The sequence below is a fragment of the Schistocerca americana genome, chromosome 8, assembly GCF_021461395.2.
Source record: "Schistocerca americana isolate TAMUIC-IGC-003095 chromosome 8, iqSchAmer2.1, whole genome shotgun sequence".
In the NCBI taxonomy this organism is placed as follows: Eukaryota; Metazoa; Arthropoda; class Insecta; order Orthoptera; family Acrididae; genus Schistocerca; species Schistocerca americana.
The window spans coordinates 326,339,173-326,352,387 of NC_060126.1; positions in this window are offsets into that span (position 1 = coordinate 326,339,173).

The window sequence follows — 13,215 nt, forward strand, 5'->3', positions numbered from 1 at the left end:
TCGGACAAGTCAGAAAGAACTGGTACCATCTTCATATGTAGTTAAGTCTAAGCGGCCATTGACCTTCTTCTTCTGCGCGGATGCACTCGCATTGCCCGAACTCTTACGGGACTCGGTCAGATTGTCTGCCGTGAGTAATTAGTGGGCAGGGGCACTACGAATGTAGTGTGTGGACATTAAGTTGGGAATGTGGGTCTCACGGGGACCATGCAAGGGACAAATCCCTGCAGTCGCACTATCCTCTGTGCCCTCGGTGACTCAGATTTTCCGGCACGGTAATTCAGCGTGTTCGGTCAGAGGGTTATCTCAAAAATGTTCAAATGTGTGTGAAATCTTATGGGACTTATCTGCTAAGGTCATCAGTCCCGAAGCTTACACGCTACTTAACCTAAATTATCCTAAGGACAAACACACACACCCATGCCCAAGGGAGGACTCGAAAAATGGCTCTGAGCACTATGGGACTTAACATCTGAGGTCACCAGCCCCCTAGAACTTAGAACTACTTAAACCTAACTGACCTAAGGACATCACACACATCCATGCCCGAGGCAGGATTCGAACCTGCGGCCGTAGCAGTCGCGCGGTTCCAGACTGTAGCGCCTAGAACCGCTAGGCCACTCCGGCCGGCGAGGACTCGAACCTCCGCCGGGATCAGCCGCACAGTCCATGACTGCAGCGCCTCAGACCGCTCGGCTAATCCCGCGCGCGAATCTTAGTTGCCCTCTGTAACAAAACAAGAAACTGAGTGTATGAATCAACAACGAACTTGGCCGGGTGTCATGGGATGCCCGCAGCGAACAAATGCAACTAACAAGAACGAACAAAATGAGATTAAAAGAAAAAAAAGATGTATATACCATCTGTCATGTAAGCAAGAGTTCTCGGGTTAGAGTTCCGGTCGGGGCACACATTTTCAACTGTCCCCGTGGATGTATATCTACGCCTGTCGACAGCCTGTGGTCTTGATTTAATTATGATTTCGCTTAAAGTTATCCTTTTAAATATTAGGTCGGTGCAAATCTTCGTAGCGTTCCCATTTTCCATGTTGGTATTCCTGTTCCATGGGTTTATTTATAGACTATGCACTTCTCTGTGTCTATTTGAATTTACGTATTGTCATTCTGTCATTTGGAGATAGTGAGTTGAGCTTTGTAGTCTAGAAAATTGACTGCCAAGTGGAGAAATCGAAACGTTTCCCACCTATTATTCTCTTTGAGTTAGAGGTGTGGCAGAAGCGGCGGCAGCCAGAAGCATTTGAGCCGTATATGGGGATAACGGCATTGGAAACATCACCGTAAGAACATGGTTTTCTCGCTTTAAGGGAGATCGTTTTTGCTTTAGTAACTCCCTACGTTCACGAAGACCTTTGGGATTGATGAAGATCGTTTAAACGCATTAATCAACAATGGTCAACGTAAGCGTCGTGAACTGTGATCATTCCACCATCATGCGACATTTGCCTGCAATGGGGAAGGTTCACAAACCGGGTGAATTTGTTGCGCATGCTCTACGCCAAAACCACAAAAACCATCGGTTGGCTCGTGAACATCATCCACCATTCTTATCCCGTGTCGTTACTGGTGACGAGTAACGCTGTCTTATGGTAACATAAGAAAAAGAAAGAAATAGCTAAGACCGAACAAAGCAGCAACTCCCCATACAAAGACATGCTCGCATTCACAAAAGATAATGTTATGCATGTAATGGAACAGCAATAATGTGGTGTACTGCGAATTGCTTCCCCGATGTATGACCATCACTGCTGATGTCTGTTGTCAACAACTAAGATGTCTTGCATCCGCAGTCCAAGAACAGCAACAACCAGGAAAACTGCGTGAAGTGATGGTACTCCTCGACAACGCCCTCCCACATTCTACTATAACAAAAAAAGCCATACAGGAGTTGGGTTGGGAAACTATACCACAGCCACCTTATTCACCTGATCTTGCACCCCCAGATTTTGACCATTTTCGCTCTCTATCGAACAGTCTTCAAGGAACCGTTTCCGGATGAGAATGATCTCTGAACGTGGTTCTACAAGTTTGCCTCAAAACCACCTGATTTCTACAATCGCTGAATCGAAAACTAACCCCAGCATTGGCAGACTATTGTAAATAGTGAAAATATGTTATTGATGGCTAAAGTCACTGTTTTGGGTATCTGTTGTGTTTATTAAACTTGTGGAGAAACGCTACGAACTGATGAGCCAACCCAATATTTTAGGAAAATTTTAAAGACTTTCACATATGAGTTTAAATCTCATACACAAAGAGAGAATCAGCATAAGAAAAAATGGTTCAAATGGTTATGAGCACTATGGGACTTAACTTCTGAGGTCATCAGTCCCCTAGAACTTAGAACTACTTAAACATTATTAACGTAAGGCCATCACACACATCCATGCCCGAGGCAGGATTCGAACCTGCGACCGTAGCGGTCACGCTGTTTCAGACTGTAGCGCCTAGAACCGCTCGGCAACTCTGGCCGGCAGAATCAGCATCAGCAGAATTTTTAAGTTTCACAAAAATTTTGCGTTATTCAAAAAACGTTTTAATAAAATGTCCAGCTCATACTTAAGCAATGAATATATTAACAGAATTAATTCTCAATTCAAAGAGCTGAAAACACCCAGACATTGACATATGTTGATCAGTTTTAGCTTATCCCAGACATCACTCTGATTTGGCACTCTAAAAAAGTGGAAGTTAAAACCACATAGCCACAGTTATACGATCTTTTCAGGCCTTATCTGTGAAGATTTTAAGTTTTTATACTTCGGTTCAGTAATTTTGAATTGAAGAAAATGTCGGTGATTTAATTTATGAGATTTTAAAAGCAAACAAGCAATTCATAATGCTTAATCTTTCATGACAATTTCAACACAAGGGGCCTTTAAAACAGAAACATACGAATTAAAATGATTAATCGTTTGAGGATATATTGCTTTTTACAAGTGGGCTGAGGAATAGCTGGCACTTGCTCTAGGAACTCGGAACGCTGATCCGCACGGAGGACTAACACAAATATAGTAGTCACTAATCAAATGTAGATAGAGTTATAAGCAAGAATCCAAATTAAATTTCTATAAGCAAGCTTCGCTCAGGCAACAGGGCTTTTTGTGAATCACGACCAGTCACTTAGTCACACAAATAGGAGACGCTCACTGCTTTCCTTTTACGTTGATCTTTGGTTGTGTAGTTAATATATATGTCAGCGAAGAATCCACAAACTGAGGCAGTAGAAATGATAAACGTGCTGACTCTGAAGAAAGTCGAGACAGTGAAGGCCGTGGGAAACGGTAATTTTTCGAATGTCATAGGCACACTTCTCACCGTTACGAATTACCATCCATAACGTGATGGATCTGACCTCCTCCTCGAACAACATATCTAGTTACCTTGCGGAACCACAAGCAAAAACCTCTGTAGCAGAAAGTGTGCGCGCGGTTAAATCTGTTCGGTGAGCGGCTATGCTGCCTCCAGTGGGATGCCCAGGGAAACCATCGCTATGATACGAAGAACAGGGAAGTTTAAAGAGTGGCAGGTACCGATACTAATACACACGCGGCTCATAGGTCGCCACAAGAACGATTCCAAACTTGGAAATTACAAGTCAAGCCTCAGCTCGAGGCCTCTGAGCACATACTGAGTCAACCAGAATTAACTGCGTCTAATTTTTTTAGTTTTATTTTACAAGAAACGTGAATGTAATAGAATAAGAGTTACAACATGACAACTGACTTGTCACTTTTCGATACAAATAGCGATCTTCATCCACACCTCTTTGCCGTCTTGAAACAACGTGTATCCCTGTACGGTAAAATCATGGTCCTGCTTCCTCAACCACTGGGGCACAGAAGTTTTCAAATTCCCTATACGTTCAAAGTAATGTCTCCAATGAGCTTCTATGAATGGAACGAGATGAAGCGTTGCAACAGAATGGATGCAATTGCTTTACTTGCCTCTTCGTTTCGATCGGTCAACATTCTCAATGTACAGCGTGCACAAATGTATGAGCAGCCCAGTTTTTCATTAACATTCATCACACTGTCTTTTTATTTTGTTATGTGGAGACCGAATTGGCCTGTTGTTACATGGCAGTCGTCACGGATGATTAGGTCGATACGCTGGATGCTCTTCGAAATCACCGCAGCCGTTTCCCGGCCGCTGCGCGTTGTATCAGCCCTGGAGTCTTTGCCGTTTAGCTTCTACATACACATCGACGAGTTCATCGTCTGACGATTTTGACTGCCATCACAGCACCTCCATGCAGCTTCTTGAGCTTTTCATTAATGCCCTTTGCAGTTTCACGTTCTGCGCTAAGAAAGTAAACCATAGAACACTACTGCAAACGTACAGTCTTGGACAAAACGAGCGAGACCCCTCGCCTTTTCGTTATGCTGATCCGCACAGCTTTAAAGTCTGTTACACAGCATAACATGCAAGGCGATGAAGTGCTACCAACATACTATGCACAGGCGTGAAATTGAAAAACTATCCGAACTTTGTCAGGCTGTTAGCAAACATATTAATCCTGATTGGTGCGTTAAACACAAGGTAAATGTAAGATATAAATGAAAGAAGAAACGCTAATTAGTATGAACTGTACTAATAAAAATGAATTTCAGCTTATCGAGATAACATAACTGTTTTAGTAACACAAAGTACCCCAGATGGTTACGAATTAGCAAAATATTATGCGCATACGGTCGCAAAACGGTCTGTGTCAACGTGCAGACCAGTCATACTGGATTACCGTTCCTGACGTACCATGAAAGTGGTGGCCGAGTGGTTCTAGGTGTTACAGTCTGGAATTGCGTGACCACTACGGTCGCAGGTTCGAATCCTGCCTCGGGCATGGGTGTGTGTGATGTCCTTATGTTAGTTAGGTTTAAGTAGTTCTGAGTTCTAGGGGACTGATGACCCCAGAAGTTAAGTCCCATAGTGCTCAGAGCCATTTGAACCAATACCATGAAAGTGTGCTAATTTAGAAATGCGTGAAGATTCATAACGAAATTCAGTTAAAAGTCGTTCAGTGCCACACTTATGCCAATTCATTTATTGACAGCAGTGGAAAAAGTAGGCAGTAACAAGTATGAAATTCTACAAGATTTTCATATTTACATCCACAGGGCGCCGGTACACAATAAAGGTAGCAGTAAAACTTATTAGGGGTGCGAGAATTTCTTACAATTGCTTTACTGGTAGTATATCTGCCTCCACCGAGATGAGAACCGAAAACGAACCAGACCTCCCGTGCAGTAGCAAACACGTTTCACTACCCTAGCAGACAACCCAGGCAAACAGCCCTCTATTATTACACCACACATGAATAAGCCGGCAATTTCGCAATGAAAATGGCAAAAAGATCTGCAGTTTCTGTTGCATAGAGCCTTCTGGACTCAAAAACATAAATTTTCTACCTTCATGTCACAGCTTATGTGACAATCATTCGGGATGTTTATCGAAATATCAAAATACTGTTATTAGCCAGTAAATTTAGTAGGGTAATTCTGCACCACCCCAAGAAATAAACTGCGACATACTTGCCAAACGTATTCTACAGTGTTTCGAATTCTCCATTAGACTCGCCACAGCCAGCAAACGTTCATTAGCCGAAGTGTTTCTTAAGCTAGCTAGCAATGGGAATGTTCGCACTTCAAAAACGTGATGGGATTAATACTGGGATCTCAATTACCATGTGTATAGGCAAATGGATTTTATTTTCATTCCTGTAAACGTGATTTGGATCGAAAGCGTAGATACGATTAATATACTGATGTATCGACTGCAACTAGAACATTACTAATAAAGAGTAGGGGGAATTGTTTATGCGGCCCTCAACTTCAGTAAGTGTTGTAGCTATTTTCGTTGTTAGGATTTCGTCACCTAAATCTGTAAAAATGGAACCCTACTAGTCTCACTTTTGACTGTCTCTCTGTCTGCCCAACCCTTAAAACTCGTTTACCTCTAAAGCAGGTAGACCCAATAAGCGGAAACGTATCGCACTTCCTGCGGTATACAGTCCCTTGGTGTTGTACAAAATTCATTTTTATTGGTACAGTTCATGCTAATTAGCATTTCTTCTTTCATTTACATCTTATATTTACGTGTTGTTTAACACTCTAATCAGCATTAATATAGTCTTTAAAGCTGTGCGGATCAGCATAACGAAAAGGCGAGGGGTCTCGCTCGTTTTGTCCATGATTGTACATCTATGTATTTTAAACTTTTGCAGTGCTGCCACCTGTTCACATAGGACGTTGTTAGTAGACTAGGCTGTAGAAGGTTGTCTCCAGAAGTGTTCCAAATTCATCATTATCAACTTAATAACGGTCAAAAAAAGTAGGAAACACCGCTCACGCAAATGTAAGACTCCGTTGTCAGAATAAAACTATATGCATTAGAAACGAGATTAATTTGAACCAGATATTAATTTTGAAATACAGAACTACCTGTAAAAGAAGTTGCTACGTTCTAACTGTGAAGCAACTGGCCCTAATTTTCATAGCTTACCTGTGGCCACCGAAACTACATACTGCTCGAAGTGACGAACGTAAAAGAAATACAGCGCAGCAGAAAGCTAGCTACAGGGAAAGGACGCCTTGCACAGTGCAATGCAATGGCATGCAGCATTTCTAAGTAGATCTTACTTCATGTTTTAAGCAACTGTGTCCTATTCAGTGCAGTGCGGGAACACACACAACCAGAAAAATGGTGGAATTTGAACTCGGTAAATGGCTGAAAAGAATCCAACTGGAAAAAACTTTTTTTGAGCTGAAACTCATTGTGTAACTGTTGGAATCGTCTTTACAAAATTTATCGTCTATACTGTGCAAAAAGGTTAATTGCTGAAAATGGTAAAGGAATAGTAAAATCTATAGCCTCTGAGGGCAAGCCATGTGAATAAAAACCTTTACTTAATCACTTCCAAACAACGGCATTAACTAACCCTGACCATTAAGGAAAAATTCTACTAAAACTTTTCGTTCTTCAGACTCTCATTGTTAAGTACAAGCAAGCAACGACTACACCGGATAAGCTTCACTTCTGAAATTAATCTTTACCAATTCGTATTTAAAAATTCATCTTTGTGTCTTTATCTCTGTATTCTGGTAGCTATTTCATTCCGCTCAGTAGCATATCCACTCACTAGCTTTCCATAGAATGCTGACGCAACAACAATACTACTGACAATGACAGATTCCAGAACCTCTGTGGCTTAGCGTATCGGCTATCGAAAACGTCTGTTTGAAAAATATACACTATACACATATCAAATATGTCATCTGGAATGAAAATACAGCTTACATCCCTTGTCTTTTTTTTTTTTTTTTTCATAGCAACTACGAGTTAATCAACATCTGCAGTCAAGGACCTCGGTTATTATCCAAAGTAGGTGATAATCGAGGAAGAGTGGAGAATGGGATCTTCGCAATTGAGATCGACGCACAAACAAGCAACACATCTGGGACATCTGGCACCACGGAAGTAGAAACAATAGGTCGTTCTTACCTCTGCTGAAATGGCCATGTCATAGCAACAGGTGGGTTTACTGACGCCTCGGATTACCACTGTTGAATAACTGATGTACAAGGAGGCCACTCAACATCCCCACCCCTGCGTGGTTCCGGTGGAGTTACTTCAAACGCAGTAAGAACACGAGGAGAAACACCCAAGACATCAGCAGCTCTTTTCGCACCATCGACCCTAAAAGAGGCGCAGGTTACAGCACTACACGATGAATCACATGAGAAACTTAACTCATTGAGAGGTGGGTGAGGAGAAGACGCATCCGACTCGTCAACACACTATTTATGATGTCTTTTACGTTGAAACGCTGACACTGCTGGGTTGGCATCAAGAGTTTCAGAACCGTGTTGAGGGGGTAATGGCGGAAAGTCAGGAGCAGTAAGCTGTGCGTCCTTCCTTTGTTCTGTTTCACCCAGGGAAGACGTGTCTCGAAATTTCTGAGCAGTAGAAACGAGATCAGCTAGCGTCTTCGATATAATTGCCCGCTGTGGGCATTTAGACCTAAGAACGTAACCTTCATTACAGAGAAAGCACGTCCCCACTTGCCCTCTATACATTACATGACCTGTAGATGTAAAGGAATGTTACGTTTGACTACTATCTCGGCTGAACGGATATGGTCAAAACACTGCAACCAGTGCAGTGTGGACCAGGATTCGCCTCATATACCCTGCACATCACTGTAACTGAGCTAAACTCTCGTCGACTCCTGTGGGAGATTTAAGACTCATACATTTATGTAATTAATTTAATGATTCGCAAGAAATATCATACTTGCGGAACCATCACGATGCTCAAAGGGAACCTGAGAACCATGACACTAAACCAGTCCATCAACCTGCAAGTGATCCCAACACCTTAACGAAAATTACTTAGATACCAGAGTAAAATCAGAAAATATGGACCTGATCACAGACTACATGAATGGTATCAATAAGGCAGGTTTGAATTTCTAAAGATCTGGGCTGCACAGAACACATGGATTTGTCAAAACCGAAGCTTACTGAACCTGTACTCGGAACACAGTTGGAAACTTTGGTTGTCATTGTTGAGTGGACTACACCTCTACCAACAGACACATACAACAACATGCGGTCTGGACCAAGATGTGAAACTCACGAAGACACAAAGAAGACTGAGAAAGAGCTGTGCAGGCCTTTGCGACGCTGCGGTGAGGAGGAAAACATGCAACCTTTCCATTCGGTACAGAGGTGGAACTAAGACACGCTAAGACACGTCTCCCGGACAGACCCAAACTTCCACATGTCACACTGTACACATCTCTATGTCCTCGGTATAAAATTTACACCTAACAGTGCTGTGGTCATGATATTCGCATTCAGCGCTTTATTTCGAAATAATCTCGGAGACTGTCTATCGTCATCAACGTCTGCCCATTCAGGTATTCATGCATTTACTTTGAACACAACATCCTTTAGAAGCCAACAGTACCGGAAAGATTCCAGATTGCTTTTCATTAAATATATTGGAAGCGTTTTCATTGCTTCAGATCAAATGAAAAAAGTGCGCCACGCTGTGGTTTCCTTAAGAATACTATAAAAAGGCTTGTGATTGTTCTTTGTTTACGCAAAACAAAAAAATGTGAGTGTCAATGTTAAAAAACGTTTATTGCGAGTCCTTAATTATGTTATAGTTATTTTTACTGAAAACTAAAGTTTTTATACTGGCTTGTCAAAGAGTTTTCTCCTGGCTTACATACCGTTTTCTCAATGTTAAACATGTTAGGAGGTTTACATATGAAGTACCTAAAATAAAGCTATACCTCCTCTGGTATCATCCCTGTCCAAGGTGTACGTGAATTTCAATTTTTGGTAGACACATGATAACTGGGGGAATAACAGAATTAATGCCATGAGATCTTTTAACTTCATAGATGATATCGGCTGTGTGAGTAGAAAGAGTAATTTTATTTCTTCAAGAAGTCCAGTCTTCTAGGGATGGTCCAGCTTGGGTCCTATTCTGGTTTTTGAACGAAGAACTTGTATGTTCTCGAAGAATCGCACTCCATATCACTGTTCTAGTTCAGAATAGCTGTATTTGAAAATAGTATGCCTTGTTGTCTATCAAATATCACAGTGGTTATTTTCCTGCTATTACAGCTGGCATCAGTTACTGAAATTTCACTCTTGACTCTCAACAATTGAACTGTTTAAAATTCCTGAAATCTTCTGTTTTCATTCGAATGACCGTAAACGGGTCTTTAACTCTGGCATTTTCCATAATGTCATGTCATTGGTCAGGTGTGTAACTGTGATCTGTCGTTCGGAGTTTTTTTTCTGTTGTGCCAAAATCTCGATCACTACGTAAATAGGTACGTCCAGAAGACAGAAAATAATGTTGAATGGAATCGTAGGATCGTTTACGAGTTAGAGAATAACCGATCGTGAAGTGGAAATTCAGCTACAATGCTTAGTAGCGGAAAGACTTCAGGACCAGATAAGATACCAATCCGATTATTCGAAAGCACTTGCTCCCCTTCTAGCAGTAATTTATCGTAGGTCACCTGAGCAACGAAACATACCAAAGAACCGGAAAAAAGCGCAGGTCTTTCCCGTTTTAAAGAAAGGCCGTAAAACTGATCCACACAATTATAGACCTATATCGATGACTTCAATTTGTTGCAGAATTATGGAACATGTTTTGTGCTCAAGAATTTTTGGGAAATGAGCGTCTCCTCTATAAAAATCAACATGGATTCCTCAAACAGAGATCCTCCAAAACTCACCTGGCTCGGTTGCTCCATGAGATCCACAGCGCAGTAGACAACGGCACTCGGGTTGATGCAGTGTTCATTTATTTCAGCAAGGCATCTGACACCGTCCCGCATTGCGTTTAATGAAAACAAATGTCAGCTTTCGGAGTGTCGGGGAAGACTTACGACTTGGTTCAAAACTTTCTTGCAGATAGAACTCAACACGTCGCTCTTAACAAAATTAAATCGTCAGATGTAAAGGTAATATCCGGAGTACCACAGGAAAGTGTGATAGGACTGATGCTGTTAACAATATATGCAAATGGTGCAGTAGAAAGCGTCGGATGCTCTTTAAGGCTATTCGCAGATGAAGCAGTTGTGTATACCAAAGAAGCAACGCCAGAAGATAGTAAGAAATTGCAGAATGACCTGCAGACAATTGATGAATGGAAGAGACTCTGGCAGTTGACCCTGAACGTAAACAAACGTAACATACTGCACATACATAGCAAAAGAAATCCATTACTGTACAGCTACACTACTAATGACAAACGACTGGAGGCAGCGTCTGCCGTAAAATAGGTAGGCGTAACTATCCAGAGCGACTTTATGTGGAATGACCACATAAAAGAGATGGTGGGAAAGCAGGCAGAAGACTCAGATTCATCGGAAGAATCTTAAGGAAATGTAACTCATCGACGAAAAGAGTTGCTTATAAAGCGTTTGTTCGCCGGTTTCTTGAGTATTGTTCGTCTATCTGGGACCTCTGCCAGGTAGGACCGATAGAATAGATAGAGGAGATCCAACGAAGAGTGGCGCGTTTTGCCACGAGGTCGTTTATCTGGCGAGAGGGCGTTACGGAGATGCTAAACAAACTTCACTCGCAGACATTACAAGAGAGGCGTTGTGCATCACGGAGGGATTTGTTATTGAAATTTCGGGACAGCACTTTTCAGAAGGACTCGGCAACATTTTACTGTCCCCTCCCTCCCCCCCCCCCCCCCATCCTCACATACATCACGCTTAATGACCCGGAGGAAAAAATTCGAGACATTAGAGGCAATACAGAGGCTTAGCGACGATGTTTCTTCACACGCACTAATGGCAGGTACTGGTACCGAAAGTACCCTCCACCACACACCATTAGGTGGCTTGTGGATTATGATGTAGATGAAAACATTTTATTTTGTTATTCTTCTGTTAGAAGATTCGAAGTGGGATCCATACTTTGTTTCTTGCTTAAATTTTGTTTTGTTACGACTACTTTGTCGAAATCAGCTATGTCTCTTCTCTATTGATTTTTCCCAATAAAAACAGATTGAGGAATATCATTAGCGTTTTATCTCTGCTACCGCAGATACTACAGAAAGTCCCTTATAGCGTAATACTACCGACCACGGTTCCACTTACCCACAGTCCAATCTCGAGTGTCCAACGTTCACTGCAGTCGTAACAGTCGGTATCCCTTGCTCAACATGGAGCACGTCTGCTGCGGAGCCCCATGTTCCACAACTTGGCGCTGAACAGTGTGTTATGAAACACTTGTTCCTGAACCAGAATTTTACCCTTTTGTCAGATATGGGAAGTATCACAAGACTGCAACCTCCTTCTTCACTGGTGAGAAGCGGCAGAAATCCAGTACCTTGTTGACCGTCGTTCAACCTCTTTCCATAGAAGCTCACGACAGTCGCATGTGAACAGCCAACCAGCTCATACATTTACAAGTTGCTCCTTTCCAAGAACCTGACCATAGACCTACCCTTTGTCACAGTCGCTTAAGACAGTGAATTTCCCATTTTCGGCCAGTACTTTTGGTGAAACTATTCGGTATGCGTGTCTGCTTATCTTGTAACCTTTCCTCTTTTCATCACGTGAAAAAGGAAAGATCCATTCTTGTGATTGGTATGGGCTATCACGTTTTGGCTTGTCAGTGAAGATGTTGCATGCAAATGACTTTGATAAATAATTACAGTCGATAAATCTAAACAAGGCTCCACTACGCGAACGAATGCCTATCACTTCCTCTACACTATCTGCGTGTAAGATAATCTCCGTAGTAAAAAAAAAAAAAAAAAATAAATAAATAAATAAAAAATAAAAAAATGATACACAAACGTACAGTCCAATATTATTGACATCTATCTGTCATATAAACATAAAACATATTCTCAGCCCAACCATAATGGCGTACCTAAAACAGAATGACCTCATCCACACTAATCAGCATACATTCTGAAAACATTGCTTTCGCCACAGATGTGAGGTATACCCCTTGAGATCTGGGACTTAGGGAAAGGCAGGATTCGGTATGGACGGGGCCGTAATCAGTTACCGTTGGTTGCTCAGTTTTTTTAAAAATCACGCAACTTCATTTGGAAACAATTGTAAATAAAATTTAGGAGCAATTATCAAATTTGACTGTTAAGACACAATGTCTAATTAAGAGAATTCTTAAGCCAGTTGCACTCACGGCTGAAGGCCTTATTGACCTGAAATTCAAATTATTTGTTGGCTGAAGGCCTGGATAACAAATTCTTAAGAACCAGTTAAACTTCTCCAAGAGATACTAAAATATTTAAAACCATCATCAAAATTTCACTATTAAGAAACAATACCTAATTAAAAATTCTTAAGACCAATTGCATTCACACCTGAAGGCCTTATTGACAAGAAATTCAAATTATTTGTTGGTTGAAGGCCACAGTAGTAATAACAGAAAAAACAGTGCGACGGCTGAAGGCCTGGATAGCAAATTTTTTGGAAGCAATTAAACTTCTTTGGGAGATATTTAAAGAACAATCATCAACATTTCAGTGTTAAGATATTTTGTCTAAATATCTTACACTCACAGCTGAAGACCTTATAAACAATAAATTCAAACTCTTCGTCGGATGAATGCCCAGACACCAATAATTAAAAATTTAAATATCTTTTTTTAAAAAAATCATCGAAATCTGACCAAATCAA